Source organism: Urocampus carinirostris, chromosome 2 (genome assembly GCF_059441175.1).
Source record: "Urocampus carinirostris isolate Australia breed hairy pipefish chromosome 2, RoL_Ucar_1.0, whole genome shotgun sequence".
Taxonomy (NCBI): domain Eukaryota; kingdom Metazoa; phylum Chordata; class Actinopteri; order Syngnathiformes; family Syngnathidae; genus Urocampus; species Urocampus carinirostris.
In genome coordinates, this window is record NC_142350.1 from 63,063,367 (window position 1) to 63,090,364 (window position 26,998).

The following is a 26,998-nucleotide window of genomic DNA, read 5'->3' on the forward strand; positions in this document are numbered from 1 at the left end:
CACTCAAAAATAAAACAAGATTTTGGAGAAAAACCTTTGAGGGGACACTGTGTAATGGATTGATGGGAAAAAAAACACCACAACCCCCTCATTATTTATTATTATTTTAATTTTTTTGCCAAAAATCAAAAGGTTTTAACTAGTTTATTGAATTAATACGTGTACAGTTTGTGTTTTTGTTTTTCTCTCGTACAAAATCATTTTAAAAAGAATAAAAAAGGATTGCCCGATGAAGGCCTGTTTATTATATTTTTTCGAAACAGAAAATTCTGGATTCAGGAAAAAATAGTATCAGGAACCTCTCGAACCCGGGAGAGAATCATACCTGTAGACCAACCAGCCACATTTTGCGACATTAATGGCCCCTCATTTGTTCTATTTTTCCTTTGTTCCTTCGATGGCTGACCTTATGACAGAATGTTGCTTAAGGATTTGACAACAATAAGCTTGCCTCTAGACCAACGAGCCACATATTCCTTGATTTATGGCCCCTTTTTTGTCCCCTTACATGTCCATCAGCAGCCCTCACGACAGTTGGATTCTTAAAGAAATAATCAACATGGCTCTATGACACAATGACCAGACACACCCAAATTGAGCATCATATTCCTGTGCCAAAAAACATGGGTTTGACTGATCTATGGCCTTTAATCTTCCTATGGGTGACCTCAGGACAGGAGCTTGCTTAAAGATTTGTCAACAAGAATCCATTCGAGGGCTCGTTCGGGAATTGAACCCGAGACCTCGCACACCCGATGCGGGAATCGAACCTCTAGACCAACGAGCCACATATTCCTTGATTTATGGCCCCTTTTTAGTCCCCTTATGACAGTCGGTATCTTAAAAAAATAATCAACATGGCTCGATGACACGCTGACCAGACACAACCATATCAAACATAATACTCCTGTACCAGACAACACAGGTTTGACTGATCTGATCGTACTTCGGGTCACCTTAGGACACCTTAAGACAGGAGCTTGCTTAAAGATTTGTCAACAACAATCCATACGAGGGCTCGTTCGGGAATTGAACCCGAGACCTCTCGCACCCTAAGCGAGAATAGTACCTCTAGACAAACGAGCCACATATTCCTTGGTTTATGGCCCTTTTTTTGTCCCCTTACATGTCCATCGGCAGCCTTTATTACAGTCGGTTTCTTAAAAAAATAATCAACATGGCTCTATGACACACTGACCAGACACACCCATATTGAACATCATACTCCTGTACCAAAGAACACGGGTTTGACTGATCTATGGACTTTAATCGTCCTTTGGGTGACCTTAGTACAGGAGCTTGCTTAAAGATTTGTCAACAACAATCCACACAAGGGCTCGTTCGGGAATTGAACCCGAGACCTCTCGCACCCTAAACGAGAATCATACCTCTAGACCAAAAAGCCACATTTTCCTTGATTTATGGACGCTTTTTTGTCGCTTATGACATTCGGTATCTTGAAAAAATAATCAACATGGCTCTATGACACACTGACCAGACACAACCATATCGAACGTCATACTCCTGTACCAAATAAAACGGGTTTGACTGATCTATGGCCTTTAATCGCCCTTTGGGTGACCTTAGGAGAGGAGCTTGCTTTAAGATTTGTCAACAACAATCCATACAAGGGCTCGTTAGGGAATTGAACCCGAGACCTCTCGCACCCAAAGCGAGAATCATACCTCGAGACCAGGGGTCATCAGTAATTGATTTTTGGAAAAAAAATTAATATTTAAGTGCGAAAAAATTAAAATTAATTTTTTTGCGGCAAGGCCAATTAATGGGTATTTATTGGATTTCTAGCCATTAATTGGTAATTTAATGGTATACTAGCCGTGTCAATATGGTCGAACAAACTGGTCCCTCTAATCTAATCTAACCATTTTTTCCTTCGGTCCCATAACCGTGCGAAGATTACAATCAATACAGCGTAGTAGTAGTGGTGTACAACGTGTGCGTATGGGCATCCACGACGTACGTGCTTGAGGCAAAACGTGAGCCAATCAACAAGCCCGATTTTGTCCCGACCAATAAAAAGCTGCTTTGCAACCACACTATGTACGTACAGCTACCGTGTTTCCCCGAATATAAGGCCGGCCTTACTTCAAAATCATCGTCAAAAATTGAGGTTTTGAAATAAAAATATGTGCAAAAGTAATACATTTTCGCAAAAAAATTCTTAGAAAAGCATTGCCGTTGTTGAATAACGTTGATATCTACGGTTTTCATAGGTAATATGAGCCTCTTATTTGCAGTAGGGTTGAATTTCATTTCTCATAAAAAGCTGGGCCTTATATTCAGGGTGGGTCTTATAATGGGGGAAGCACGGTAGCTTACGCGTATGCATGCACTGTCCCGATTGTGCGTGTATGTGACCTTGACCGCATACGAAATGCTCGCGCGGCGTGAAAAGTTGCACGTTTGTTGACGCAATCGACTAACAAAAAACCCGAATATTTTCGCAATTTATGGGTTGCAATAATTGCTAATTATTTAAATTTTGCAATAAATGGATTTATGAATTTAAGCAACCATTCCATTAATTTTTCGCAATTAATGGCATTAATTTTTCACCAATCATTTATTGCTGACCCCTGCTCGAGACCAACGAGCCACATATTCCTTGATGTATGTCCCCTTTTTTTCCCCTTACATGTCCATCGGCAGCCCTTATTACAGTCGGTTTCTTAAAAAAATAATCAACATGGCTCTATGACACACTGACCAGACACACCCATATCGAACATCATACTCCTGTACCAAAGAACGCGGGTTTGACTGATCTATGGCCTTTAATCGCCCTTCGGGTGACCTTAGGAGAGGAGCTTGCTTTAAGATTTGTCAACAACAATACATACATAGGCTCATTCGGGAATTGAACCCAAGACCTCTCGCACCCTAAGCGAGAATCATACCTCTAGATCTAGAGTCTAGACCAACGAGCCACATATTTCTTGATTTAGGGCCCTTTTTTGTCCCCTTATGACAGTCGGTATCTTGAAAAAATAATCAACATGGCTCTATGACACACTGACCAGACACACCCATATCGAACATCATACTCCTGTACCAAAGAACATAATTTTGACTGATCTATGGCCTTTAATAGTCTTATGGGTGACCTTAGGACAGGAGCATGCCTAAAGATCTGTCAACAACAATCCCTACAAGGGCTCATTCGGGAATTGAGCCCGAGACCTCTCGCACCCTAAGCGAGAATCATACTTCTAGACCAACGAGCCACATAATCCTTGATTTATGGTCCCGTTCCTGTCCCCTTATGACAGTCGGTATCTTGAAAATATAATCAATATGGCTCTATGACACACTGACCAGACACAATTATATCGAACGTCATACTCCTGTACCAAAGAACACAGGTTTGACTGATCTATGGCCTTTAATAGTCTAATGGGTGACCTTAGGACAGGAGCTTGCTTAAAGATTTGTCAACAACAATCCCTACAAGGGCTCGTTCGGGAATTGAACCCGAGACCTCTCGCACCCTAAGCGAGAATCATACCTCTAGACCAACGAGCCACATTTTCCTTGATTTTTGGCCCCGTTCTTGTCCCCTTATGACAGTCGGTATCTTGAAAAAATAATCAACATGGCTCTATGAAACACTGACCAGACACACCCATATCGAACATCATACTCCTGTACCAAAGAACACGGCTTTGACTGATCTATGGCCTTCAATCGTCCTATGGGTGACCTTAGGACAGGAGTTTGCTTAAAGATCCTTCAAAAACAATCCCTACAAGGGCTCGTTCGGGAATTGAACCCGAGACCTCTGGCACCCTAAGCGAGAATCATACCTCTAGACCAACGAGCCACTTATTCCTTGATTTATGGCCCCTTTTTTGTCCCCTTATGACAGTCGGTTTCTTGAAAAAATAATCAACATGGCTCTATGACACACTGACCAGACACACCCATATCGAACGTCATACTCCTGTAACAAAGAACACAGGTTTGACTGATCTATGGCCTTTAATAGTCTTATGGGTGACCTTAGGACAGGAGCATGCTTAAAGATCTGTCAACAACAATCCCTACAAGGGCTCGTTCGGGAATTGAGCCCGAGACCTCTCGCACCCTAAGCGAGAATCATACTTCTAGACCAACGAGCCACATATTCCTTGATTTATGGCCCCGTTCCTGTCCCCTTATGACAGTCGGTATCTTGAAAATATAATCAACATGGCTCTATGACACACTGACCAGACACAACCATATCGAACGTCATACTCCTGTACCAAAGAACACAGGTTTGACTGATCTATGGCCTTTAATAGTCTTACGGGTGACCTAAGAACAGGAGCTTGCTTAAAGATTTGTCAACAACAATCCCTACAAGGGCTCGTTCGGGAATTGAACCCGAGACCTCTCGCACCCTAAGCGAGAATCATACCTCTAGACCAACGAGCCACATTTTCCTTGATTTATGGCCCCGTTCTTGTCCCCTTATGACAGTCGGTATCTTGAAAAAATAATCAACATGGCTCTATGACACACTGACCAGACACACCCATATCGAACATCATACTCCTGTACCAAAGAACACAGGTTTGACTGATCTATGGCCTTTGATAGTCTTATGGGTGACCTTAGGACAGGAGCTTGCTTAAAGATTTGTCAAAAACAATCCCTACAAGGGCTCGTTCGGGAATTGAACCCGAGACTTCTCGCACCCTAAGCGAGAATCATACCTCTAGACCAACGAGCCACATATTCCTTGATTTATGGCCCTGTTCCTGTCCCCTTATGACAGTCGGTATCTTGAAAAAATAATCAACATGGCTCTATGACACACTGACCAGACACAACCATATCGAACGTCATACTCCTGTACCAAAGAACACAGGTTTGACTGATCTATGGCCTTTAATAGTCTTACGGGTGACCTAAGAACAGGAGCTTGCTTAAAGATTTGTCAACACCAATCCCTACAAGGGCTCGTTCGGGAATTGAACCCGAGACCTCTCGCACCCTAAGCGAGAATCATACCTCTAGACCAACGAGCCACTTATTTCTCGATTTATGGCCCCTTTTTTGTCCCCTTATGACAGTCGGTTTCTTGAAAAAATAATCAACATGGCTCTATGACACACTGACCAGACACACCCATATCGAACGTCATACTCCTGTACCAAAGAACACAGGTTTGACTGATCTATGGCCTTTAATAGTCTTATGGGTGACCTTAGGACAGGAGCATGCTTAAAGATCTGTCAACAACAATCCCTACAAGGGCTCGTTCGGGAATTGAGCCCGAGACCTCTCGCACCCTAAGCGAGAATCACACTTCTAGACCAACGAGCCACATATTCTTTGATTTATGGCCCCGTTCCTGTCCCCTTATGACAGTCGGTATCTTGAAAATATAATCAACATGGCTCTATGACACACTGACCAGACACAATTATATCGAACGTCATACCCCTGTACCAACGAACACAGGTTTGACTGATCTATGGCCTTTAATAGTCTTATGGGTGACCTTAGGACAGGAGTTTGCTTAAAGATTTGTCAACAACAATCCCTACAAGGGCTCGTTCGGGAATTGAACCCGAGACTTCTCGCACCCTAAGCGAGAATCATACCTCTAGACCAACGATCCACATATTCCTTGATTTATGGCCCTGTTCCTGTCCCCTTATGACAGTCGGTATCTTGAAAAAATAATCAACATGGCTCTATGACACACTGACCAGACACAACCATATCGAACGTCATACTCCTGTACCAAAGAACACAGGTTTGACTTATCTATGGCCTTTAATAGTCTTATGGGTGACCTTAGGACAGGAGTTTGCTTAAAGATTTGTCAACAACAATCCCTACAAGGGCTCATTCGGGAATTGAACCCGAGACCTCTCGCACCCTAAGCGAGAATCATACCTCTAGACCAACGAGCCACTTATTTCTCGATTTATGGCCCCTTTTTTGTCCCCTTATGACAGTCGGTTTCTTGAAAAAATAATCAACATGGCTCTATGACACACTGACCAGACACACCCATATCGAACGTCATACTCCTGTACCAAAGAACACAGGTTTGACTGATCTATGGCCTTTAATAGTCTTATGGGTGACCTTAGGACAGGAGCTTGCTTAAAGATTTGTCAACAATCCCTACAAGGGCTCGTTCGGGAATTGAACCCGAGACCTCTCGCACCCTAAGCGAGAATCATACCTCTAGACCAACGAGCCACTTATTCCTTTATTTGTGGCCCCTTTTTTGTCCCCTTATGACAGTCGGTATCTTGAAAAAATAATCAACTTGGCTCTATGACACACTGACCAGACACACCCATATCGAACATCATACTCCTGTACCAAAGAACACAGGTTTGACTGATCTATGGCCTTTAATAGTCTTACGGGTGACCTAAGAACAGGAGCTTGCTTAAAGATTTGTCAACACCAATCCCTACAAGGGCTCGTTCGGGAATTGAACCCGAGACCTCTCGCACCCTAAGCGAGAATCATACCTCTAGACCAACGAGCCACTTATTTCTCGATTTATGGCCCCTTTTTTGTCCCCTTATGACAGTCGGTTTCTTGAAAAAATAATCAACATGGCTCTATGACACACTGACCAGACACAACCATATCGAACGTCATACTCCTGTACCAAAGAACACAGGTTTGACTGATCTATGGCCTTTAATAGTCTTACGGGTGACCTAAGAACAGGAGCTTGCTTAAAGATTTGTCAACACCAATCCCTACAAGGGCTCGTTCGGGAATTGAACCCGAGACCTCTCGCACCCTAAGCGAGAATCATACCTCTAGACCAACGAGCCACTTATTTCTCGATTTATGGCCCCTTTTTTGTCCCCTTATGACAGTCGGTTTCTTGAAAAAATAATCAACATGGCTCTATGACACACTGACCAGACACACCCATATCGAACGTCATACTCCTGTACCAAAGAACACAGGTTTGACTGATCTATGGCCTTTAATAGTCTTATGGGTGACCTTAGGACAGGAGCTTGCTTAAAGATTTGTCAACAATCCCTACAAGGGCTCGTTCGGGAATTGAACCCGAAACCTCTCGCACCCTAAGCGAGAATCGTACCTCTAGACCAACGAGCCAATTATTCCTTGATTTAAGGCCCCTTTTTTGTCCCCTTATGACAGTCGGTATCTTGAAAAAATAATCAACATGGCTCTATGACACACTGACCAGACACACCCATATCGAACATCATACTCCTGTACCAAAGAACATAATTTTGACTGATCTATGGCCTTTAATAGTCTTATGGGTGACCTTAGGACAGGAGCATGCTTAAAGATCTGTCAACAACAATCCCTACAAGGGCTCGTTCGGGAATTGAGCCCGAGACCTCTCGCACCCTAAGCGAGAATCATACTTCTAGACCAACGAGCCACATAATCCTTGATTTATGGTCCCGTTCCTGTCCCCTTATGACAGTCGGTATCTTGAAAATATAATCAATATGGCTCTATGACACACTGACCAGACACAATTATATCGAACGTCATACTCCTGTACCAAAGAACACAGGTTTGACTGATCTATGGCCTTTAATAGTCTAATGGGTGACCTTAGGACAGGAGCTTGCTTAAAGATTTGTCAACAACAATCCCTACAAGGGCTCGTTCGGGAATTGAACCCGAGACCTCTCGCACCCTAAGCGAGAATCATACCTCTAGACCAACGAGCCACATTTTCCTTGATTTTTGGCCCCGTTCTTGTCCCCTTATGACAGTCGGTATCTTGAAAAAATAATCAACATGGCTCTATGAAACACTGACCAGACACACCCATATCGAACATCATACTCCTGTACCAAAGAACACGGCTTTGACTGATCTATGGCCTTCAATCGTCCTATGGGTGACCTTAGGACAGGAGTTTGCTTAAAGATCCTTCAAAATCAATCCCTACAAGGGCTCGTTCGGGAATTGAACCCGAGACCTCTCGCACCCTAAGCGAGAATCATACCTCTAGACCAACGAGCCACTTATTCCTTGATTTATGGCCCCTTTTTTGTCCCCTTATGACAGTCGGTTTCTTGAAAAAATAATCAACATGGCTCTATGACACACTGACCAGACACACCCATATCGAACGTCATACTCCTGTAACAAAGAACACAGGTTTGACTGATCTATGGCCTTTAATAGTCTTATGGGTGACCTTAGGACAGGAGCATGCTTAAAGATCTGTCAACATCAATCCCTACAAGGGCTCGTTCGGGAATTGAGCCCGAGACCTCTCGCACCCTAAGCGAGAATCATACTTCTAGACCAACGAGCCACATATTCCTTGATTTATGGCCCCGTTCCTGTCCCCTTATGACAGTCGGTATCTTGAAAATATAATCAACATGGCTCTATGACACACTGACCAGACACAACCATATCGAACGTCATACTCCTGTACCAAAGAACACAGGTTTGACTGATCTATGGCCTTTAATAGTCTTACGGGTGACCTAAGAACAGGAGCTTGCTTAAAGATTTGTCAACAACAATCCCTACAAGGGCTCGTTCGGGAATTGAACCCGAGACCTCTCGCACCCTAAGCGAGAATCATACCTCTAGACCAACGAGCCACATTTTCCTTGATTTATGGCCCCGTTCTTGTCCCCTTATGACAGTCGGTATCTTGAAAAAATAATCAACATGGCTCTATGACACACTGACCAGACACACCCATATCGAACATCATACTCCTGTACCAAAGAACACAGGTTTGACTGATCTATGGCCTTTGATAGTCTTATGGGTGACCTTAGGACAGGAGCTTGCTTAAAGATTTGTCAAAAACAATCCCTACAAGGGCTCGTTCGGGAATTGAACCCGAGACTTCTCGCACCCTAAGCGAGAATCATACCTCTAGACCAACGAGCCACATATTCCTTGATTTATGGCCCTGTTCCTGTCCCCTTATGACAGTCGGTATCTTGAAAAAATAATCAACATGGCTCTATGACACACTGACCAGACACAACCATATCGAACGTCATACTCCTGTACCAAAGAACACAGGTTTGACTGATCTATGGCCTTTAATAGTCTTACGGGTGACCTAAGAACAGGAGCTTGCTTAAAGATTTGTCAACACCAATCCCTACAAGGGCTCGTTCGGGAATTGAACCCGAGACCTCTCGCACCCTAAGCGAGAATCATACCTCTAGACCAACGAGCCACTTATTTCTCGATTTATGGCCCCTTTTTTGTCCCCTTATGACAGTCGGTTTCTTGAAAAAATAATCAACATGGCTCTATGACACACTGACCAGACACACCCATATCGAACGTCATACTCCTGTACCAAAGAACACAGGTTTGACTGATCTATGGCCTTTAATAGTCTTATGGGTGACCTTAGGACAGGAGCATGCTTAAAGATCTGTCAACAACAATCCCTACAAGGGCTCGTTCGGGAATTGAGCCCGAGACCTCTCGCACCCTAAGCGAGAATCATACTTCTAGACCAACGAGCCACATATTCTTTGATTTATGGCCCCGTTCCTGTCCCCTTATGACAGTCGGTATCTTGAAAATATAATCAACATGGCTCTATGACACACTGACCAGACACAATTATATCGAACGTCATACCCCTGTACCAACGAACACAGGTTTGACTGATCTATGGCCTTTAATAGTCTTATGGGTGACCTTAGGACAGGAGTTTGCTTAAAGATTTGTCAACAACAATCCCTACAAGGGCTCGTTCGGGAATTGAACCCGAGACTTCTCGCACCCTAAGCGAGAATCATACCTCTAGACCAACGAGCCACATATTCCTTGATTTATGGCCCTGTTCCTGTCCCCTTATGACAGTCGGTATCTTGAAAAAATAATCAACATGGCTCTATGACACACTGACCAGACACAACCATATCGAACGTCATACTCCTGTACCAAAGAACACAGGTTTGACTTATCTATGGCCTTTAATAGTCTTATGGGTGACCTTAGGACAGGAGTTTGCTTAAAGATTTGTCAACAACAATCCCTACAAGGGCTCATTCGGGAATTGAACCCGAGACCTCTCGCACCCTAAGCGAGAATCATACCTCTAGACCAACGAGCCACTTATTTCTCGATTTATGGCCCCTTTTTTGTCCCCTTATGACAGTCGGTTTCTTGAAAAAATAATCAACATGGCTCTATGACACACTGACCAGACACACCCATATCGAACGTCATACTCCTGTACCAAAGAACACAGGTTTGACTGATCTATGGCCTTTAATAGTCTTATGGGTGACCTTAGGACAGGAGCTTGCTTAAAGATTTGTCAACAATCCCTACAAGGGCTCGTTCGGGAATTGAACCCGAAACCTCTCGCACCCTAAGCGAGAATCATACCTCTAGACCAACGAGCCACTTATTCCTTTATTTGTGGCCCCTTTTTTGTCCCCTTATGACAGTCGGTATCTTGAAAAAATAATCAACTTGGCTCTATGACACACTGACCAGACACACCCATATCGAACATCATACTCCTGTACCAAAGAACACAGGTTTGACTGATCTATGGCCTTTAATAGTCTTACGGGTGACCTAAGAACAGGAGCTTGCTTAAAGATTTGTCAACACCAATCCCTACAAGGGCTCGTTCGGGAATTGAACCCGAGACCTCTCGCACCCTAAGCGAGAATCATACCTCTAGACCAACGAGCCACTTATTTCTCGATTTATGGCCCCTTTTTTGTCCCCTTATGACAGTCGGTTTCTTGAAAAAATAATCAACATGGCTCTATGACACACTGACCAGACACAACCATATCGAACGTCATACTCCTGTACCAAAGAACACAGGTTTGACTGATCTATGGCCTTTAATAGTCTTACGGGTGACCTAAGAACAGGAGCTTGCTTAAAGATTTGTCAACACCAATCCCTACAAGGGCTCGTTCGGGAATTGAACCCGAGACCTCTCGCACCCTAAGCGAGAATCATACCTCTAGACCAACGAGCCACTTATTTCTCGATTTATGGCCCCTTTTTTGTCCCCTTATGACAGTCGGTTTCTTGAAAAAATAATCAACATGGCTCTATGACACACTGACCAGACACACCCATATCGAACGTCATACTCCTGTACCAAAGAACACAGGTTTGACTGATCTATGGCCTTTAATAGTCTTATGGGTGACCTTAGGACAGGAGCTTGCTTAAAGATTTGTCAACAATCCCTACAAGGGCTCGTTCGGGAATTGAACCCGAAACCTCTCGCACCCTAAGCGAGAATCGTACCTCTAGACCAACGAGCCAATTATTCCTTGATTTAAGGCCCCTTTTTTGTCCCCTTATGACAGTCGGTATCTTGAAAAAATAATCAACATGGCTCTATGACACACTGACCAGACACACCCATATCGAACATCATACTCCTGTACCAAAGAACATAATTTTGACTGATCTATGGCCTTTAATAGTCTTATGGGTGACCTTAGGACAGGAGCATGCTTAAAGATCTGTCAACAACAATCCCTACAAGGGCTCGTTCGGGAATTGAGCCCGAGACCTCTCGCACCCTAAGCGAGAATCATACTTCTAGACCAACGAGCCACATAATCCTTGATTTATGGTCCCGTTCCTGTCCCCTTATGACAGTCGGTATCTTGAAAATATAATCAATATGGCTCTATGACACACTGACCAGACACAATTATATCGAACGTCATACTCCTGTACCAAAGAACACAGGTTTGACTGATCTATGGCCTTTAATAGTCTAATGGGTGACCTTAGGACAGGAGCTTGCTTAAAGATTTGTCAACAACAATCCCTACAAGGGCTCGTTCGGGAATTGAACCCGAGACCTCTCGCACCCTAAGCGAGAATCATACCTCTAGACCAACGAGCCACATTTTCCTTGATTTTTGGCCCCGTTCTTGTCCCCTTATGACAGTCGGTATCTTGAAAAAATAATCAACATGGCTCTATGAAACACTGACCAGACACACCCATATCGAACATCATACTCCTGTACCAAAGAACACGGCTTTGACTGATCTATGGCCTTCAATCGTCCTATGGGTGACCTTAGGACAGGAGTTTGCTTAAAGATCCTTCAAAATCAATCCCTACAAGGGCTCGTTCGGGAATTGAACCCGAGACCTCTCGCACCCTAAGCGAGAATCATACCTCTAGACCAACGAGCCACTTATTCCTTGATTTATGGCCCCTTTTTTGTCCCCTTATGACAGTCGGTTTCTTGAAAAAATAATCAACATGGCTCTATGACACACTGACCAGACACACCCATATCGAACGTCATACTCCTGTAACAAAGAACACAGGTTTGACTGATCTATGGCCTTTAATAGTCTTATGGGTGACCTTAGGACAGGAGCATGCTTAAAGATCTGTCAACAACAATCCCTACAAGGGCTCGTTCGGGAATTGAGCCCGAGACCTCTCGCACCCTAAGCGAGAATCATACTTCTAGACCAACGAGCCACATATTCCTTGATTTATGGCCCCGTTCCTGTCCCCTTATGACAGTCGGTATCTTGAAAATATAATCAACATGGCTCTATGACACACTGACCAGACACAACCATATCGAACGTCATACTCCTGTACCAAAGAACACAGGTTTGACTGATCTATGGCCTTTAATAGTCTTACGGGTGACCTAAGAACAGGAGCTTGCTTAAAGATTTGTCAACAACAATCCCTACAAGGGCTCGTTCGGGAATTGAACCCGAGACCTCTCGCACCCTAAGCGAGAATCATACCTCTAGACCAACGAGCCACATTTTCCTTGATTTATGGCCCCGTTCCTGTCCCCTTATGACAGTCGGTATCTTGAAAAAATAATCAACATGGCTCTATGACACACTGACCAGACACACCCATATCGAACATCATACTCCTGTACCAAAGAACACAGGTTTGACTGATCTATGGCCTTTGATAGTCTTATGGGTGACCTTAGGACAGGAGCTTGCTTAAAGATTTGTCAAAAACAATCCCTACAAGGGCTCGTTCGGGAATTGAACCCGAGACTTCTCGCACCCTAAGCGAGAATCATACCTCTAGACCAACGAGCCACATATTCCTTGATTTATGGCCCTGTTCCTGTCCCCTTATGACAGTCGGTATCTTGAAAAAATAATCAACATGGCTCTATGACACACTGACCAGACACAACCATATCGAACGTCATACTCCTGTACCAAAGAACACAGGTTTGACTGATCTATGGCCTTTAATAGTCTTACGGGTGACCTAAGAACAGGAGCTTGCTTAAAGATTTGTCAACACCAATCCCTACAAGGGCTCGTTCGGGAATTGAACCCGAGACCTCTCGCACCCTAAGCGAGAATCATACCTCTAGACCAACGAGCCACTTATTTCTCGATTTATGGCCCCTTTTTTGTCCCCTTATGACAGTCGGTTTCTTGAAAAAATAATCAACATGGCTCTATGACACACTGACCAGACACACCCATATCGAACGTCATACTCCTGTACCAAAGAACACAGGTTTGACTGATCTATGGCCTTTAATAGTCTTATGGGTGACCTTAGGACAGGAGCATGCTTAAAGATCTGTCAACAACAATCCCTACAAGGGCTCGTTCGGGAATTGAGCCCGAGACCTCTCGCACCCTAAGCGAGAATCACACTTCTAGACCAACGAGCCACATATTCTTTGATTTATGGCCCCGTTCCTGTCCCCTTATGACAGTCGGTATCTTGAAAATATAATCAACATGGCTCTATGACACACTGACCAGACACAATTATATCGAACGTCATACCCCTGTACCAACGAACACAGGTTTGACTGATCTATGGCCTTTAATAGTCTTATGGGTGACCTTAGGACAGGAGTTTGCTTAAAGATTTGTCAACAACAATCCCTACAAGGGCTCGTTCGGGAATTGAACCCGAGACTTCTCGCACCCTAAGCGAGAATCATACCTCTAGACCAACGAGCCACATATTCCTTGATTTATGGCCCTGTTCCTGTCCCCTTATGACAGTCGGTATCTTGAAAAAATAATCAACATGGCTCTATGACACACTGACCAGACACAACCATATCGAACGTCATACTCCTGTACCAAAGAACACAGGTTTGACTTATCTATGGCCTTTAATAGTCTTATGGGTGACCTTAGGACAGGAGTTTGCTTAAAGATTTGTCAACAACAATCCCTACAAGGGCTCATTCGGGAATTGAACCCGAGACCTCTCGCACCCTAAGCGAGAATCATACCTCTAGACCAACGAGCCACTTATTTCTCGATTTATGGCCCCTTTTTTGTCCCCTTATGACAGTCGGTTTCTTGAAAAAATAATCAACATGGCTCTATGACACACTGACCAGACACACCCATATCGAACGTCATACTCCTGTACCAAAGAACACAGGTTTGACTGATCTATGGCCTTTAATAGTCTTATGGGTGACCTTAGGACAGGAGCTTGCTTAAAGATTTGTCAACAATCCCTACAAGGGCTCGTTCGGGAATTGAACCCGAGACCTCTCGCACCCTAAGCGAGAATCATACCTCTAGACCAACGAGCCACTTATTCCTTTATTTGTGGCCCCTTTTTTGTCCCCTTATGACAGTCGGTATCTTGAAAAAATAATCAACTTGGCTCTATGACACACTGACCAGACACACCCATATCGAACATCATACTCCTGTACCAAAGAACACAGGTTTGACTGATCTATGGCCTTTAATAGTCTTACGGGTGACCTAAGAACAGGAGCTTGCTTAAAGATTTGTCAACACCAATCCCTACAAGGGCTCGTTCGGGAATTGAACCCGAGACCTCTCGCACCCTAAGCGAGAATCATACCTCTAGACCAACGAGCCACTTATTTCTCGATTTATGGCCCCTTTTTTGTCCCCTTATGACAGTCGGTTTCTTGAAAAAATAATCAACATGGCTCTATGACACACTGACCAGACACAACCATATCGAACGTCATACTCCTGTACCAAAGAACACAGGTTTGACTGATCTATGGCCTTTAATAGTCTTACGGGTGACCTAAGAACAGGAGCTTGCTTAAAGATTTGTCAACACCAATCCCTACAAGGGCTCGTTCGGGAATTGAACCCGAGACCTCTCGCACCCTAAGCGAGAATCATACCTCTAGACCAACGAGCCACTTATTTCTCGATTTATGGCCCCTTTTTTGTCCCCTTATGACAGTCGGTTTCTTGAAAAAATAATCAACATGGCTCTATGACACACTGACCAGACACACCCATATCGAACGTCATACTCCTGTACCAAAGAACACAGGTTTGACTGATCTATGGCCTTTAATAGTCTTATGGGTGACCTTAGGACAGGAGCTTGCTTAAAGATTTGTCAACAATCCCTACAAGGGCTCGTTCGGGAATTGAACCCGAAACCTCTCGCACCCTAAGCGAGAATCGTACCTCTAGACCAACGAGCCAATTATTCCTTGATTTAAGGCCCCTTTTTTGTCCCCTTATGACAGTCGGTATCTTGAAAAAATAATCAACATGGCTCTATGACACACTGACCAGACACACCCATATCGAACATCATACTCCTGTACCAAAGAACATAATTTTGACTGATCTATGGCCTTTAATAGTCTTATGGGTGACCTTAGGACAGGAGCATGCTTAAAGATCTGTCAACAACAATCCCTACAAGGGCTCGTTCGGGAATTGAGCCCGAGACCTCTCGCACCCTAAGCGAGAATCATACTTCTAGACCAACGAGCCACATAATCCTTGATTTATGGTCCCGTTCCTGTCCCCTTATGACAGTCGGTATCTTGAAAATATAATCAATATGGCTCTATGACACACTGACCAGACACAATTATATCGAACGTCATACTCCTGTACCAAAGAACACAGGTTTGACTGATCTATGGCCTTTAATAGTCTAATGGGTGACCTTAGGACAGGAGCTTGCTTAAAGATTTGTCAACAACAATCCCTACAAGGGCTCGTTCGGGAATTGAACCCGAGACCTCTCGCACCCTAAGCGAGAATCATACCTCTAGACCAACGAGCCACATTTTCCTTGATTTTTGGCCCCGTTCTTGTCCCCTTATGACAGTCGGTATCTTGAAAAAATAATCAACATGGCTCTATGAAACACTGACCAGACACACCCATATCGAACATCATACTCCTGTACCAAAGAACACGGCTTTGACTGATCTATGGCCTTCAATCGTCCTATGGGTGACCTTAGGACAGGAGTTTGCTTAAAGATCCTTCAAAATCAATCCCTACAAGGGCTCGTTCGGGAATTGAACCCGAGACCTCTCGCACCCTAAGCGAGAATCATACCTCTAGACCAACGAGCCACTTATTCCTTGATTTATGGCCCCTTTTTTGTCCCCTTATGACAGTCGGTTTCTTGAAAAAATAATCAACATGGCTCTATGACACACTGACCAGACACACCCATATCGAACGTCATACTCCTGTAACAAAGAACACAGGTTTGACTGATCTATGGCCTTTAATAGTCTTATGGGTGACCTTAGGACAGGAGCATGCTTAAAGATCTGTCAACAACAATCCCTACAAGGGCTCGTTCGGGAATTGAGCCCGAGACCTCTCGCACCCTAAGCGAGAATCATACTTCTAGACCAACGAGCCACATATTCCTTGATTTATGGCCCCGTTCCTGTCCCCTTATGACAGTCGGTATCTTGAAAATATAATCAACATGGCTCTATGACACACTGACCAGACACAACCATATCGAACGTCATACTCCTGTACCAAAGAACACAGGTTTGACTGATCTATGGCCTTTAATAGTCTTACGGGTGACCTAAGAACAGGAGCTTGCTTAAAGATTTGTCAACAACAATCCCTACAAGGGCTCGTTCGGGAATTGAACCCGAGACCTCTCGCACCCTAAGCGAGAATCATACCTCTAGACCAACGAGCCACATTTTCCTTGATTTATGGCCCCGTTCCTGTCCCCTTATGACAGTCGGTATCTTGAAAAAATAATCAACATGGCTCTATGACACACTGACCAGACACACCCATATCGAACATCATACTCCTGTACCAAAGAACACAGGTTTGACTGATCTATGGCCTTTGATAGTCTTATGGGTGACCTTAGGACAGGAGCTTGCTTAAAGATTTGTCAAAAACAATCCCTACAAGGGCTCGTTCGGGAATTGAACCCGAGACTTCTCGCACCCTAAGCGAGAATCATACCTCTAGACCAACGAGCCACATATTCCTTGATTTATGGCCCTGTTCCTGTCCCCTTATGACAGTCGGTATCTTGAAAAAATAATCAACATGGCTCTATGACACACTGACCAGACACAACCATATCGAACGTCATACTCCTGTACCAAAGAACACAGGTTTGACTGATCTATGGCCTTTAATAGTCTTACGGGTGACCTAAGAACAGGAGCTTGCTTAAAGATTTGTCAACACCAATCCCTACAAGGGCTCGTTCGGGAATTGAACCCGAGACCTCTCGCACCCTAAGCGAGAATCATACCTCTAGACCAACGAGCCACTTATTTCTCGATTTATGGCCCCTTTTTTGTCCCCTTATGACAGTCGGTTTCTTGAAAAAATAATCAACATGGCTCTATGACACACTGACCAGACACACCCATATCGAACGTCATACTCCTGTACCAAAGAACACAGGTTTGACTGATCTATGGCCTTTAATAGTCTTATGGGTGACCTTAGGACAGGAGCATGCTTAAAGATCTGTCAACAACAATCCCTACAAGGGCTCGTTCGGGAATTGAGCCCGAGACCTCTCGCACCCTAAGCGAGAATCATACTTCTAGACCAACGAGCCACATATTCTTTGATTTATGGCCCCGTTCCTGTCCCCTTATGACAGTCGGTATCTTGAAAATATAATCAACATGGCTCTATGACACACTGACCAGACACAATTATATCGAACGTCATACCCCTGTACCAACGAACACAGGTTTGACTGATCTATGGCCTTTAATAGTCTTATGGGTGACCTTAGGACAGGAGTTTGCTTAAAGATTTGTCAACAACAATCCCTACAAGGGCTCGTTCGGGAATTGAACCCGAGACTTCTCGCACCCTAAGCGAGAAACATACCTCTAGACCAACGAGCCACATATTCCTTGATTTATGGCCCCGTTCCTGTCCCCTTATGACAGTCGGTATCTTGAAAAAATAATCAACATGGCTCTATGACACACTGACCAGACACACCCATATCGAACGTCATACTCCTGTACCAAAGAACACAGGTTTGACTGATCTATGGCCTTTAATAGTCTTATGGGTGACCTTAGGACAGGAGCTTGCTTAAAGATTTGTCAACAATCCCTACAAGGGCTCGTTCGGGAATTGAACCCGAGACCTCTCGCACCCTGAGCGAGAATCATACCTCTAGACCAACGAGCCACTTTTTCCTTTATTTGTGGCCCCTTTTTTGTCCCCTTATGACAGTCGGTATCTTGAAAAAATAATCAACTTGGCTCTATGACACACTGACCAGACACACCCATATCGAACATCATACTCCTGTACCAAAGAACACAGGTTTGACTGATCTATGGCCTTTAATAGTCTTACGGGTGACCTAAGAACAGGAGCTTGCTTAAAGATTTGTCAACACCAATCCCTACAAGGGCTCGTTCGGGAATTGAACCCGAGACCTCTCGCACCCTAAGCGAGAATCATACCTCTAGACCAACGAGCCACTTATTTCTCGATTTATGGCCCCTTTTTTGTCCCCTTATGACAGTCGGTTTCTTGAAAAAATAATCAACATGGCTCTATGACACACTGACCAGACACAACCATATCGAACGTCATACTCCTGTACCAAAGAACACAGGTTTGACTGATCTATGGCCTTTAATAGTCTTATGGGTGACCTTAGGACAGGAGCATGCTTAAAGATCTGTCAACAACAATCCCTACAAGGGCTCGTTCGGGAATTGAGCCCGAGACCTCTCGCACCCTAAGCGAGAATCATACTTCTAGACCAACGAGCCACATAATCCTTGATTTATGGTCCCGTTCCTGTCCCCTTATGACAGTCGGTATCTTGAAAATATAATCAATATGGCTCTATGACACACTGACCAGACACAATTATATCGAACGTCATACTCCTGTACCAAAGAACACAGGTTTGACTGATCTATGGCCTTTAATAGTCTAATGGGTGACCTTAGGACAGGAGCTTGCTTAAAGATTTGTCAACAACAATCCCTACAAGGGCTCGTTCGGGAATTGAACCCGAGACCTCTCGCACCCTAAGCGAGAATCATACCTCTAGACCAACGAGCCACATTTTCCTTGATTTTTGGCCCCGTTCTTGTCCCCTTATGACAGTCGGTATCTTGAAAAAATAATCAACATGGCTCTATGAAACACTGACCAGACACACCCATATCGAACATCATACTCCTGTACCAAAGAACACGGCTTTGACTGATCTATGGCCTTCAATCGTCCTATGGGTGACCTTAGGACAGGAGTTTGCTTAAAGATCCTTCAAAATCAATCCCTACAAGGGCTCGTTCGGGAATTGAACCCGAGACCTCTCGCACCCTAAGCGAGAATCATACCTCTAGACCAACGAGCCACTTATTCCTTGATTTATGGCCCCTTTTTTGTCCCCTTATGACAGTCGGTTTCTTGAAAAAATAATCAACATGGCTCTATGACACACTGACCAGACACACCCATATCGAACGTCATACTCCTGTAACAAAGAACACAGGTTTGACTGATCTATGGCCTTTAATAGTCTTATGGGTGACCTTAGGACAGGAGCATGCTTAAAGATCTGTCAACAACAATCCCTACAAGGGCTCGTTCGGGAATTGAGCCCGAGACCTCTCGCACCCTAAGCGAGAATCATACTTCTAGACCAACGAGCCACATATTCCTTGATTTATGGCCCCGTTCCTGTCCCCTTATGACAGTCGGTATCTTGAAAATATAATCAACATGGCTCTATGACACACTGACCAGACACAACCATATCGAACGTCATACTCCTGTACCAAAGAACACAGGTTTGACTGATCTATGGCCTTTAATAGTCTTACGGGTGACCTAAGAACAGGAGCTTGCTTAAAGATTTGTCAACAACAATCCCTACAAGGGCTCGTTCGGGAATTGAACCCGAGACCTCTCGCACCCTAAGCGAGAATAATACCTCTAGACCAACGAGCCACATTTTCCTTGATTTATGGCCCCGTTCTTGTCCCCTTATGACAGTCGGTATCTTGAAAAAATAATCAACATGGCTCTATGACACACTGACCAGACACACCCATATCGAACATCATACTCCTGTACCAAAGAACACAGGTTTGACTGATCTATGGCCTTTGATAGTCTTATGGGTGACCTTAGGACAGGAGCTTGCTTAAAGATTTGTCAAAAACAATCCCTACAAGGGCTCGTTCGGGAATTGAACCCGAGACTTCTCGCACCCTAAGCGAGAATCATACCTCTAGACCAACGAGCCACATATTCCTTGATTTATGGCCCTGTTCCTGTCCCCTTATGACAGTCGGTATCTTGAAAAAATAATCAACATGGCTCTATGACACACTGACCAGACACAACCATATCGAACGTCATACTCCTGTACCAAAGAACACAGGTTTGACTGATCTATGGCCTTTAATAGTCTTACGGGTGACCTAAGAACAGGAGCTTGCTTAAAGATTTGTCAACACCAATCCCTACAAGGGCTCGTTCGGGAATTGAACCCGAGACCTCTCGCACCCTAAGCGAGAATCATACCTCTAGACCAACGAGCCACTTATTTCTCGATTTATGGCCCCTTTTTTGTCCCCTTATGACAGTCGGTTTCTTGAAAAAATAATCAACATGGCTCTATGACACACTGACCAGACACACCCATATCGAACGTCATACTCCTGTACCAAAGAACACAGGTTTGACTGATCTATGGCCTTTGATAGTCTTATGGGTGACCTTAGGACAGGAGCATGCTTAAAGATCTGTCAACAACAATCCCTACAAGGGCTCGTTCGGGAATTGAGCCCGAGACCTCTCGCACCCTAAGCGAGAATCATACTTCTAGACCAACGAGCCACATATTCTTTGATTTATGGCCCCGTTCCTGTCCCCTTATGACAGTCGGTATCTTGAAAATATAATCAACATGGCTCTATGACACACTGACCAGACACAATTATATCGAACGTCATACCCCTGTACCAACGAACACAGGTTTGACTGATCTATGGCCTTTAATAGTCTTATGGGTGACCTTAGGACAGGAGCTTGCTTAAAGATTTGTCAACAACAATCCCTACAAGGACTCGTTCGGGAATTGAACCCGAGACATCTCACACCCTAAGCGAGAATCATACCTCTAGACCAAGGAGCCACATATTCCTTGATTTATGGCCCCGTTCCTGTCCCCTTATGACAGTCGGTATCTTGAAAAAATAATCAACATGGCTCTATGACACACTGACCAGACACAACCATATCGAACGTCATACTCCTGTACCAAAGAACACAGGTTTGACTTATCTATGGCCTTTAATAGTCTTATGGGTGACCTTAGGACAGGAGTTTGCTTAAAGATTTGTCAACAACAATCCCTACAAGGGCTCATTCGGGAATTGAACCCGAGACCTGTCGCACCCTAAGCGAGAATCATACCTCTAGACCAACGAGCCACTTATTTCTCGATTTATGGCCCCTTTTTTGTCCCCTTATGACAGTCGGTTTCTTGAAAAAATAATCAACATGGCTCTATGACACACTGACCAGACACACCCATATCGAACGTCATACTCCTGTACCAAAGAACACAGGTTTGACTGATCTATGGCCTTTAATAGTCTTATGGGTGACCTTAGGACAGGAGCTTGCTTAAAAATCTGTCAACAACAATTATTTATAATTATAACAATCAACTGGTCTGCAGGCTGAGGTTTTATTCATATCTGTCCATGTTTACTTGCCCGCTCTGCTTGTTCACCGCTGTCTGAGGCCCTCAGGTCAGCAATTTCTTATCTAAATCGAAGAAGACCAACAATATATATATTATAATAAGACTCTGTTATAACATGTTGTTCAAAATAAAATTAAAGGTATTTATTAATAAGAAAAGTACTTCTGACTTACTATTAATGCGACTTTTGGTGTTGCATGGTTTTGCTGATGGCTTTGTAGTCCGGTTGATAGGTGGTGAGGTTCAGCTTCATGCAGGCGTTTAGGCTTCCATCTTTTAAACGTGATCGCAGGTTGGTTTTGATGTGTTTTAGGTGTGAGAACGACTGTTCGCATGCCTAAGTAGATCCAAACATGGTCAATACAGCAAGTGCCTCCTGGTGTAGAATACAGTGGAAGCTGAGGATGGGTCTGTTCTCCTGCTCACGAAGCAGCGCTACAAATCCTCTGTTTTTCCCCACCATTCACGGAGCACCATCGGTACACACAGAAATAAGTTTATCCATTGGTAGATTCTTTTCATTTGCAAACTCCATGAAAGACTTGAATAAATCCTCTCCTCTCGTTGTCCCTTTTAGTGGCAAAACGGCAAGACTTTCCTCACGCAGCGAGTCACCGTCAACATAGCGTGCAATAATACTGAACTGGGATAAATGACTTGTGCAGATTGTTGTAAATTATCCATTAAAATTTGACTTTCCGGGTAGCGGACCCTCCCGCTCACCGGAGAACAGATTGGCTCTTAGCTGCGTGCCTGATCGAAAAGTTGCAGGTGAAAATATATATAAATTAAAATGTGTGTATTTTTTTTTGACATGTTTTTTTCTGACTTTATTATTATTATTTATTTTGCTAAAGTAACATTATTAGTAAAATTATTGATTGATTTGTTTCGTTCAGAAATTTTCAGGAAGCCAGATGCCGTCATCAAAAGAGCCATATATGGCTCCCGAGCCATAGGTTCCCGACCTCTGCTCTAGACCAACGAGCCACATATTCCTTGATTTATAGCCCTGTTCTTGTCCCCTTATGACAGTCGGTATCTTGAAAAGATAATCAACATGGCTCTATGACACACTGACCAGACACAACCATATCAAACATCATACTCCTGTACCAAAGAACACAGGTTTGACTGATCTATGGCCTTCAATCGTCCTATGGGTGACCTCAGGAGAGGAGCTTGCTTAAAGATCTGTCAACAACAATCCGTACAAGGGCTCATTCGAGAATTGAACCCGAGACCTCTCGCACCCTAAGCGAGAATCATACCTCTAGACCAACGAGCCACATATTCCGTGATTTATGGCCCTGTTCTTGTCCCCTTATGACAGTCGGTATCTTGAAAAAATAATAAACATGGCTCTATGACACACTGACCAGACACAAACATATCGAACATCATACTCCTGTACCAAAGAACACAGGTTTGACTGATCTATGGCCTTCAATCATCTTATGGGTGACTTTAGGACAGGAGCTTGCTTAAAGATCTGTCAACAACAATCCCTACAAGGACTCGTTCGGGAATTGAACCCGAGACCTCTCGCACCCTAAGCGAGAATCATACCTCTAGACCAACGAGCCACATATTCTTTGATTTATGGCCCCGTTCTTGTCCCCTTATGACAGTCGAATCTTGAAAATTTAATCAACATGGCTCTATGACACACTGACCAGACACAACCATATCGAACGTCATACTCCTGTACCAAAGAACACAGGTTTGACTGATCTATGGCCTTTAATAGTCTTATGGGTGACCTTAGGACAGGAGCTTGCTTAAAGATTTGTCAACAACAATCCCTACAAGGGCTCGCTCGGGAATTGAACCCGAGACCTCTCGCACCCTAAGCGAGAATCATACCTCTAGACCAACGAGCCACTTGATCCTTGATTTATGGCCCCTTTTTTGTCCCCTTATGACAGTCGGTATCTTGAAAAAATAATCAACATGGCAATATGACACACTGACCAGACACACCCATATCGAACATCATACTCCTGTACCAAAGAACACGGCTTTGACTGATCTATGGCCTTCAATCGTCTCTTGGGTGACCTTAGGACAGGAGCTTGCTTAAAGATCTGTCAACAACAATCCCTACAAGGGCTCGTTCGGGAATTGAACCCGAGACCTCTCGCACCCTAAGCGAGAATCATACCTCTAGACCAACGAGCCACATATTCCTTGATTTATGTCCCCGTTCTTGTCCCCTTATGACAGTCGAATCTTGAAAAAAAAATCAAAAGGGCTCTATGACACACTGACCAGACACAACCATATCGAACGTCATACTCCTGTACCAAAGAACACAGGTTTAACTGATCTATGGCCTTTAATAGTCTTATGGGTGACCTTAGGACAGGAGCTTGCATAAAGATTTGTCAACAACAATCCCTACAAGGGCTCATTCGGGAATTGAACCCGAGACCTCTCGCACCCTTAGCGAGAATCATACCTCTAGACCAACGAGCCACTTATTCCTTGATTTACGGCCCCATTCCTGTCCCCTTATGACAGTCGGTATCTTGAAAAAATAATCAACATGGCTCTATGTCACACTGACCAGACACAACCATATCGAACGTCATACTCCTGTACCAAAGAACACAGGTTTAACTGATCTATGGCCTTTAATAGTCTTATGGGTGACCTTAGGACAGGAGCTTGCTAAAAGATCTGTCAACAACAATCCCTACAAGGGTTCGTTCGGGAATTGAACCCGAGACCTCTCGCACCCTAAGCGAGAATCATACCTCTAGACCAACGAGCCACTTATTCCTTGATTTATGGCCCCTTTTTTGTCCCCTTATGACAGTCGGTATCTTGAAAAAATAATCAACATGGCAATATGACACACTGACCAGACACAACCATATCGAACGTCATACTCCTGTACCAAAGAACACAGGTTTGACTTATCTATGGCCTTCAATCGTCTCTTGGGTGACCTTAGGACAGGAGCTTGCTTAAAGATCTGTCAACAACAATCCCTACAAGGGCTCGTTCGGGAATTGAACCCGAGACCTCTCGCACCCTAAGCGAGAATCATACCTCTAGACCAACGAGCCACATATTCCTTGATTTATGGCCCCGTTCCTGTCCCCTTATGACAGTCGGTATCTTGAAAAAATAACCAACATGGCTCAATGACACACTGACCGGACACAACCATATCGAACGTCATACTCCTGTACCAAAGAACACAGGTTTGACTGATCTATGGCCTTTAATAGTCTTATGGGTGACCTTAGGATAGGAGCTTGCTTAAAGATTTGTCAACAACAATCCCTACAAGGGCTCGTTTGGGAATTGAACCCGAGACCTCTCGCACCCTAAGCGAGAATCGTACCTCTAGACCAACGAGCCAATTATTCCTTGATTTAAGGCCCCTTTTTTGTCCCCTTATGACAGTCGGTATCTTGAAAAAATAATCAACATGGCTCTATGACACACTGACCAGACACACCCATATCGAACATCATACTCCTGTACCAAAGAACACAGGTTTGACTGATCTATGGCCTTTGATAGTCTTATGGGTGACCTTAGGACAGGAGCTTGCTTAAAGATTTGTCAAAAACAATCCCTACAAGGGCTCGTTCGGGAATTGAACCCGAGACCTCTCGCACCCTAAGCGAGAATCATACCTCTAGACCAACGAGCCACATATTCCTTGATTTATGGCCCTGTTCCTGTCCCCTTATGACAGTCGGTATCTTGAAAAAATAATCAACATGGCTCTATGACACACTGACCAGACACAACCATATCGAACGTCATACTCCTGTACCAAAGAACACAGGTTTGACTGATCTATGGCCTTTAATAGTCTTACGGGTGACCTAAGAACAGGAGCTTGCTTAAAGATTTGTCAACACCAATCCCTACAAGGGCTCGTTCGGGAATTGAACCCGAGACCTCTCGCACCCTAAGCGAGAATCATACCTCTAGACCAACGAGCCACTTATTTCTCGATTTATGGCCCCTTTTTTGTCCCCTTATGACAGTCGAATCTTGAAAAAATAATCAAAAGGGCTCTATGACACACTGACCAGACACAACCATATCGAACGTCATACTCCTGTACCAAAGAACACAGGTTTAACTGATCTATGGCCTTTAATAGTCTTATGGGTGACCTTAGGACAGGAGCTTGCATAAAGATTTGTCAACAACAATCCCTACAAGCGCTCATTCGGGAATTGAACCCGAGACCTCTCGCACCCTTAGCGAGAATCATACCTCTAGACCAACGAGCCACTTATTCCTTGATTTACGGCTCCATTCCTGTCCCCTTATGACAGTCGGTATCTTGAAAAAATAATCAACATGGCTCTATGTCACACTGACCAGACACAACCATATCCAACGTCATACTCCTGTACCAAAAAACACGGCTTTGACTGATCTAAGGCCTTCAATCGTCTTATGGGTGACCTTAGGACAGGAGCTTGCTAAAAGATCTGTCAACAACAATCCCTACAAGGGTTCGTTCGGGAATTGAACCCGAGACCTCTCGCACCCTAAGCGAGAATCATACCTCTAGACCAACGAGTCATTTATTCCTTGATTTATGGCCCCTTTTTTATCCCCTTATGACAGTCGGTATCTTGAAAAAATAATCAACATGGCAATATGACACACTGACCAGACACAACCATATCGAACGTCATACTCCTGTACCAAAGAACACAGGTTTGACTGATCTATGGCCTTTAATAGTCTTATGGGTGACCTTAGGATAGGAGCTTGCTTAAAGATTTGTCAACAACAATCCCTACAAGGGCTCGTTCGGGAATTGAACCCGAGACCTCTCGCACCCTAAGCGAGAATCGTACCTCTAGACCAACGAGCCAATTATTCCTTGATTTAAGGCCCCTTTTTTGTCCCCTTATGACAGTCGGTATCTTGAAAAAATAATCAACATGGCAATATGACACACTGACCAGACACAACCATATCGAACGTCATACTCCTGTACCAAAGAACACAGGTTTGACTGATCTATGGCCTT

General features: G+C 44.0%; 1 long non-coding RNA gene and 50 other non-coding genes across 51 annotated transcripts; all 51 read right to left on the bottom strand.

The window, feature by feature from the left end:
- Nucleotides 1–3,471: 3,471 nt before the first annotated feature.
- Nucleotides 3,472–3,543, bottom strand: trnap-agg (transfer RNA proline (anticodon AGG)). Its single transcript has one exon. It is a non-coding gene; the product is annotated as a tRNA-Pro (tRNA).
- A 226-nt stretch (nt 3,544–3,769) lies between these two features.
- trnap-agg (transfer RNA proline (anticodon AGG)) lies at nt 3,770–3,841 on the bottom strand. Its single transcript has one exon. It is a non-coding gene; the product is annotated as a tRNA-Pro (tRNA).
- Nucleotides 3,842–4,365: 524 nt separating this feature from the next.
- trnap-agg (transfer RNA proline (anticodon AGG)) lies at nt 4,366–4,437 on the bottom strand. Its single transcript has one exon. It is a non-coding gene; the product is annotated as a tRNA-Pro (tRNA).
- A 226-nt stretch (nt 4,438–4,663) lies between these two features.
- trnap-agg (transfer RNA proline (anticodon AGG)) lies at nt 4,664–4,735 on the bottom strand. Its single transcript has one exon. It is a non-coding gene; the product is annotated as a tRNA-Pro (tRNA).
- Nucleotides 4,736–4,961: 226 nt separating this feature from the next.
- trnap-agg (transfer RNA proline (anticodon AGG)) lies at nt 4,962–5,033 on the bottom strand. Its single transcript has one exon. It is a non-coding gene; the product is annotated as a tRNA-Pro (tRNA).
- An 822-nt stretch (nt 5,034–5,855) lies between these two features.
- Nucleotides 5,856–5,927, bottom strand: trnap-agg (transfer RNA proline (anticodon AGG)). Its single transcript has one exon. It is a non-coding gene; the product is annotated as a tRNA-Pro (tRNA).
- A 223-nt stretch (nt 5,928–6,150) lies between these two features.
- trnap-agg (transfer RNA proline (anticodon AGG)) lies at nt 6,151–6,222 on the bottom strand. The gene has a single exon. It is a non-coding gene; the product is annotated as a tRNA-Pro (tRNA).
- A 226-nt stretch (nt 6,223–6,448) lies between these two features.
- On the bottom strand, nt 6,449–6,520 carry trnap-agg (transfer RNA proline (anticodon AGG)). The gene has a single exon. It is a non-coding gene; the product is annotated as a tRNA-Pro (tRNA).
- Nucleotides 6,521–6,746: 226 nt separating this feature from the next.
- On the bottom strand, nt 6,747–6,818 carry trnap-agg (transfer RNA proline (anticodon AGG)). Its single transcript has one exon. It is a non-coding gene; the product is annotated as a tRNA-Pro (tRNA).
- An 819-nt stretch (nt 6,819–7,637) lies between these two features.
- On the bottom strand, nt 7,638–7,709 carry trnap-agg (transfer RNA proline (anticodon AGG)). The gene has a single exon. It is a non-coding gene; the product is annotated as a tRNA-Pro (tRNA).
- A 226-nt stretch (nt 7,710–7,935) lies between these two features.
- On the bottom strand, nt 7,936–8,007 carry trnap-agg (transfer RNA proline (anticodon AGG)). The gene has a single exon. It is a non-coding gene; the product is annotated as a tRNA-Pro (tRNA).
- Nucleotides 8,008–8,531: 524 nt separating this feature from the next.
- trnap-agg (transfer RNA proline (anticodon AGG)) lies at nt 8,532–8,603 on the bottom strand. The gene has a single exon. It is a non-coding gene; the product is annotated as a tRNA-Pro (tRNA).
- Nucleotides 8,604–8,829: 226 nt separating this feature from the next.
- trnap-agg (transfer RNA proline (anticodon AGG)) lies at nt 8,830–8,901 on the bottom strand. The gene has a single exon. It is a non-coding gene; the product is annotated as a tRNA-Pro (tRNA).
- Nucleotides 8,902–9,127: 226 nt separating this feature from the next.
- trnap-agg (transfer RNA proline (anticodon AGG)) lies at nt 9,128–9,199 on the bottom strand. Its single transcript has one exon. It is a non-coding gene; the product is annotated as a tRNA-Pro (tRNA).
- Nucleotides 9,200–9,723: 524 nt separating this feature from the next.
- trnap-agg (transfer RNA proline (anticodon AGG)) lies at nt 9,724–9,795 on the bottom strand. The gene has a single exon. It is a non-coding gene; the product is annotated as a tRNA-Pro (tRNA).
- Nucleotides 9,796–10,021: 226 nt separating this feature from the next.
- trnap-agg (transfer RNA proline (anticodon AGG)) lies at nt 10,022–10,093 on the bottom strand. The gene has a single exon. It is a non-coding gene; the product is annotated as a tRNA-Pro (tRNA).
- A 223-nt stretch (nt 10,094–10,316) lies between these two features.
- On the bottom strand, nt 10,317–10,388 carry trnap-agg (transfer RNA proline (anticodon AGG)). The gene has a single exon. It is a non-coding gene; the product is annotated as a tRNA-Pro (tRNA).
- A 226-nt stretch (nt 10,389–10,614) lies between these two features.
- trnap-agg (transfer RNA proline (anticodon AGG)) lies at nt 10,615–10,686 on the bottom strand. Its single transcript has one exon. It is a non-coding gene; the product is annotated as a tRNA-Pro (tRNA).
- A 226-nt stretch (nt 10,687–10,912) lies between these two features.
- On the bottom strand, nt 10,913–10,984 carry trnap-agg (transfer RNA proline (anticodon AGG)). Its single transcript has one exon. It is a non-coding gene; the product is annotated as a tRNA-Pro (tRNA).
- Nucleotides 10,985–11,803: 819 nt separating this feature from the next.
- On the bottom strand, nt 11,804–11,875 carry trnap-agg (transfer RNA proline (anticodon AGG)). Its single transcript has one exon. It is a non-coding gene; the product is annotated as a tRNA-Pro (tRNA).
- Nucleotides 11,876–12,101: 226 nt separating this feature from the next.
- Nucleotides 12,102–12,173, bottom strand: trnap-agg (transfer RNA proline (anticodon AGG)). Its single transcript has one exon. It is a non-coding gene; the product is annotated as a tRNA-Pro (tRNA).
- Nucleotides 12,174–12,697: 524 nt separating this feature from the next.
- Nucleotides 12,698–12,769, bottom strand: trnap-agg (transfer RNA proline (anticodon AGG)). The gene has a single exon. It is a non-coding gene; the product is annotated as a tRNA-Pro (tRNA).
- Nucleotides 12,770–12,995: 226 nt separating this feature from the next.
- Nucleotides 12,996–13,067, bottom strand: trnap-agg (transfer RNA proline (anticodon AGG)). The gene has a single exon. It is a non-coding gene; the product is annotated as a tRNA-Pro (tRNA).
- Nucleotides 13,068–13,293: 226 nt separating this feature from the next.
- trnap-agg (transfer RNA proline (anticodon AGG)) lies at nt 13,294–13,365 on the bottom strand. The gene has a single exon. It is a non-coding gene; the product is annotated as a tRNA-Pro (tRNA).
- Nucleotides 13,366–13,889: 524 nt separating this feature from the next.
- trnap-agg (transfer RNA proline (anticodon AGG)) lies at nt 13,890–13,961 on the bottom strand. Its single transcript has one exon. It is a non-coding gene; the product is annotated as a tRNA-Pro (tRNA).
- A 226-nt stretch (nt 13,962–14,187) lies between these two features.
- trnap-agg (transfer RNA proline (anticodon AGG)) lies at nt 14,188–14,259 on the bottom strand. Its single transcript has one exon. It is a non-coding gene; the product is annotated as a tRNA-Pro (tRNA).
- A 223-nt stretch (nt 14,260–14,482) lies between these two features.
- Nucleotides 14,483–14,554, bottom strand: trnap-agg (transfer RNA proline (anticodon AGG)). The gene has a single exon. It is a non-coding gene; the product is annotated as a tRNA-Pro (tRNA).
- Nucleotides 14,555–14,780: 226 nt separating this feature from the next.
- Nucleotides 14,781–14,852, bottom strand: trnap-agg (transfer RNA proline (anticodon AGG)). The gene has a single exon. It is a non-coding gene; the product is annotated as a tRNA-Pro (tRNA).
- Nucleotides 14,853–15,078: 226 nt separating this feature from the next.
- Nucleotides 15,079–15,150, bottom strand: trnap-agg (transfer RNA proline (anticodon AGG)). The gene has a single exon. It is a non-coding gene; the product is annotated as a tRNA-Pro (tRNA).
- An 819-nt stretch (nt 15,151–15,969) lies between these two features.
- Nucleotides 15,970–16,041, bottom strand: trnap-agg (transfer RNA proline (anticodon AGG)). The gene has a single exon. It is a non-coding gene; the product is annotated as a tRNA-Pro (tRNA).
- A 226-nt stretch (nt 16,042–16,267) lies between these two features.
- On the bottom strand, nt 16,268–16,339 carry trnap-agg (transfer RNA proline (anticodon AGG)). Its single transcript has one exon. It is a non-coding gene; the product is annotated as a tRNA-Pro (tRNA).
- A 524-nt stretch (nt 16,340–16,863) lies between these two features.
- trnap-agg (transfer RNA proline (anticodon AGG)) lies at nt 16,864–16,935 on the bottom strand. The gene has a single exon. It is a non-coding gene; the product is annotated as a tRNA-Pro (tRNA).
- A 226-nt stretch (nt 16,936–17,161) lies between these two features.
- On the bottom strand, nt 17,162–17,233 carry trnap-agg (transfer RNA proline (anticodon AGG)). Its single transcript has one exon. It is a non-coding gene; the product is annotated as a tRNA-Pro (tRNA).
- A 226-nt stretch (nt 17,234–17,459) lies between these two features.
- Nucleotides 17,460–17,531, bottom strand: trnap-agg (transfer RNA proline (anticodon AGG)). The gene has a single exon. It is a non-coding gene; the product is annotated as a tRNA-Pro (tRNA).
- Nucleotides 17,532–18,350: 819 nt separating this feature from the next.
- On the bottom strand, nt 18,351–18,422 carry trnap-agg (transfer RNA proline (anticodon AGG)). The gene has a single exon. It is a non-coding gene; the product is annotated as a tRNA-Pro (tRNA).
- A 226-nt stretch (nt 18,423–18,648) lies between these two features.
- On the bottom strand, nt 18,649–18,720 carry trnap-agg (transfer RNA proline (anticodon AGG)). The gene has a single exon. It is a non-coding gene; the product is annotated as a tRNA-Pro (tRNA).
- Nucleotides 18,721–19,244: 524 nt separating this feature from the next.
- On the bottom strand, nt 19,245–19,316 carry trnap-agg (transfer RNA proline (anticodon AGG)). The gene has a single exon. It is a non-coding gene; the product is annotated as a tRNA-Pro (tRNA).
- Nucleotides 19,317–19,542: 226 nt separating this feature from the next.
- Nucleotides 19,543–19,614, bottom strand: trnap-agg (transfer RNA proline (anticodon AGG)). The gene has a single exon. It is a non-coding gene; the product is annotated as a tRNA-Pro (tRNA).
- Nucleotides 19,615–20,138: 524 nt separating this feature from the next.
- Nucleotides 20,139–20,210, bottom strand: trnap-agg (transfer RNA proline (anticodon AGG)). Its single transcript has one exon. It is a non-coding gene; the product is annotated as a tRNA-Pro (tRNA).
- Nucleotides 20,211–20,436: 226 nt separating this feature from the next.
- Nucleotides 20,437–20,508, bottom strand: trnap-agg (transfer RNA proline (anticodon AGG)). The gene has a single exon. It is a non-coding gene; the product is annotated as a tRNA-Pro (tRNA).
- Nucleotides 20,509–20,734: 226 nt separating this feature from the next.
- Nucleotides 20,735–20,806, bottom strand: trnap-agg (transfer RNA proline (anticodon AGG)). Its single transcript has one exon. It is a non-coding gene; the product is annotated as a tRNA-Pro (tRNA).
- A 1,135-nt stretch (nt 20,807–21,941) lies between these two features.
- LOC148372944 (uncharacterized) lies at nt 21,942–22,947 on the bottom strand. The gene is made up of 2 exons (XR_015849664.1): nt 22,152–22,947; nt 21,942–22,040 (listed from the first exon to the last, which is right to left on the bottom strand). It is a non-coding gene; the product is annotated as an uncharacterized LOC148372944 (long non-coding RNA).
- A 247-nt stretch (nt 22,948–23,194) lies between these two features.
- On the bottom strand, nt 23,195–23,266 carry trnap-agg (transfer RNA proline (anticodon AGG)). Its single transcript has one exon. It is a non-coding gene; the product is annotated as a tRNA-Pro (tRNA).
- A 226-nt stretch (nt 23,267–23,492) lies between these two features.
- trnap-agg (transfer RNA proline (anticodon AGG)) lies at nt 23,493–23,564 on the bottom strand. The gene has a single exon. It is a non-coding gene; the product is annotated as a tRNA-Pro (tRNA).
- Nucleotides 23,565–23,789: 225 nt separating this feature from the next.
- On the bottom strand, nt 23,790–23,861 carry trnap-agg (transfer RNA proline (anticodon AGG)). The gene has a single exon. It is a non-coding gene; the product is annotated as a tRNA-Pro (tRNA).
- A 226-nt stretch (nt 23,862–24,087) lies between these two features.
- trnap-agg (transfer RNA proline (anticodon AGG)) lies at nt 24,088–24,159 on the bottom strand. The gene has a single exon. It is a non-coding gene; the product is annotated as a tRNA-Pro (tRNA).
- Nucleotides 24,160–24,682: 523 nt separating this feature from the next.
- trnap-agg (transfer RNA proline (anticodon AGG)) lies at nt 24,683–24,754 on the bottom strand. The gene has a single exon. It is a non-coding gene; the product is annotated as a tRNA-Pro (tRNA).
- Nucleotides 24,755–24,980: 226 nt separating this feature from the next.
- trnap-agg (transfer RNA proline (anticodon AGG)) lies at nt 24,981–25,052 on the bottom strand. Its single transcript has one exon. It is a non-coding gene; the product is annotated as a tRNA-Pro (tRNA).
- A 524-nt stretch (nt 25,053–25,576) lies between these two features.
- trnap-agg (transfer RNA proline (anticodon AGG)) lies at nt 25,577–25,648 on the bottom strand. The gene has a single exon. It is a non-coding gene; the product is annotated as a tRNA-Pro (tRNA).
- A 226-nt stretch (nt 25,649–25,874) lies between these two features.
- On the bottom strand, nt 25,875–25,946 carry trnap-agg (transfer RNA proline (anticodon AGG)). The gene has a single exon. It is a non-coding gene; the product is annotated as a tRNA-Pro (tRNA).
- An 821-nt stretch (nt 25,947–26,767) lies between these two features.
- trnap-agg (transfer RNA proline (anticodon AGG)) lies at nt 26,768–26,839 on the bottom strand. Its single transcript has one exon. It is a non-coding gene; the product is annotated as a tRNA-Pro (tRNA).
- Between the last annotated feature and the right edge of the window lie 159 nt (nt 26,840–26,998).